Here is a 2,035-nt window from a genome sequence, read left to right on the forward strand (position 1 = left end):
AAGGTTACAGTTTGTGAACCAGACTGATAAAACCATATTTCCACATATACATGCAACAAACCCGCCCTTCACACAGGACTGGAAGGATGTGATACATCATACTGAATAACCAATGAAATCATCCCTACGCTAGGAAAAGTGTATTTTGTTCATTAGGTTATAAAACAGTGCACACAGTACCTGGGAATAAAGGCAAGGCAAGTTTATTTGTATAGCACATTTTAACAACAAGGTAATTCAAAGTGCTTTACATAAAACATAAAAGCAACAGGGAAATATAAAAAAGCAATATAAAATATAATAAAAGTTACAGTGTTACAATCAGGGTTAAAAGAGTTAAATGGATAAAAGCAATGATAAAAAGCTAAAATCAAAGAAAAAGAAAACAGGACAGTAAAAGTTATAGTGCAGTTAAGTTATCAATAAAAAGAAAAATCTGAAATTATTAATTAAAAGCAATGATAAAAAGAAAAGTCTTCAGTCTTAATTTAAAAGAACTGACTGTTTCAGCAGACCTGCAGTTATCTGGGAGTTTGTTCCAGATATACGGAGCATAATAACTGAACACTGCTTCTCCTTGTTTAGATTTGACTCTGGGGACAGAAAGCAGACCTGATCCCAGACGACCTGAGAGGTCTGGATGGTTCGTAACGAAGCAGAACATCAGAAATGTATTTTGGCCCTAAACCATTTAGTGCTTTATAAACTAACAGCAGGATTTTGAAATCAATTCTTTGACATACAGGAAGCCAATGTAAAGACCTCAGGACTGGACTGAGGTGATCCACCTTTTTGGTCTTAGTGAGGACTCGAGCAGCAGCGTTCTGAATCAGCTGCCTGATGGATTTCTTAGGGAAAGTATTTATTTACTAAGGTGAAGACAAGTGAAGGGTAATGAGGATATATACAGTATCTGACAAAAGAGAGAACACCCCTCACATTTGTGTAAATATTTGATTTTATGTTTCCATGTGACAACACAGCGCTTTTGCTGTGCGAAATGGCTGCAGAAGCTGAGAACTGAGGTGTGGACCCAAATGCAGACTGTGGGCGAGGTAGTGCACTTCAAATAAGGATTTAGTAACACAAAACTAAACAGGCTTACGCTGGGAGCTCAGCGGCAAATGTGCAAACAAAAGGGTACTCCAGCTCCATACAAAACATAATCCATAGGGAAGAATCCGTGAAGTACAAACAAATGAAGCAATCCAAAAGGGCAGGGAAGGCACAAAACACTCAACACAGATGACGCAGACAATGCAAGGACATGATAAAGATTAAAGACAACTGAGGACAATATATACACTGGTAAACGAGCAGGGAGGGAAGCACAGCTGAGATACATCAGATAATCAAACAAAGCTAGACAAGGACACCTGGAACAGATTTACACTGTTATACAAGCTGTACGCTCACTACTTTACACTGTTATACAAGCTGTACGCTCACTACTTTACACTGTTTTTCAAGCTGTACGCTCACTACTTTACACTGTTATACAAGCTGTACAAGCTGCACGCTCACTACTTTACACTGTTATACAAGCTGTACAAGCTGCACGCTCACTACTTTACACTGTTATAAAAGCTGCACGCTCACTACTTTACACTGTTATACAAGCTGTACGCTCACTACTTTACACTGTTATACAAGCTGCACGCTCACTACTTTACACTGTTATACAAGCTGCACGCTCACTACTTTACACTGTTATAAAAGCTGCACGCTCACTACTTTACACTGTTATACAAGCTGCACGCTCACTACTTTACACTGTTATACAAGCTGCACGCTCACTACTTTACACTGTTATACAAGCTGCACGCTCACTACTTTACACTGTTATACAAGCTGTACGCTCACTACTTTACACTGTTATACAAGCTGCACGCTCACTACTTTACACTGTTATACAAGCTGCACGCTCACTACTTTACACTGTTATACAAGCTGCACGCTCACTACTTTACACTGTTATACAAGCTGCACGCTCACTACTTTACACTGTTATACAAGCTGTACGCTCACTACTTTA

At 39.1% G+C, this 2,035-nt stretch overlaps 1 protein-coding gene across 1 annotated transcript in view; it reads left to right on the forward strand.

Moving 5' to 3' along the window:
• Positions 1–2,035, forward strand: part of LOC123968066 (NACHT, LRR and PYD domains-containing protein 12-like) — a 583,923-nt gene that overhangs the window by 160,851 nt on the left and 421,037 nt on the right. The gene's annotated exons all lie outside the window — the stretch shown is intronic.

Source organism: Micropterus dolomieu, linkage group LG01, assembly GCF_021292245.1.
Source record: "Micropterus dolomieu isolate WLL.071019.BEF.003 ecotype Adirondacks linkage group LG01, ASM2129224v1, whole genome shotgun sequence".
Classification (NCBI taxonomy): Eukaryota; Metazoa; Chordata; class Actinopteri; order Centrarchiformes; family Centrarchidae; genus Micropterus; species Micropterus dolomieu.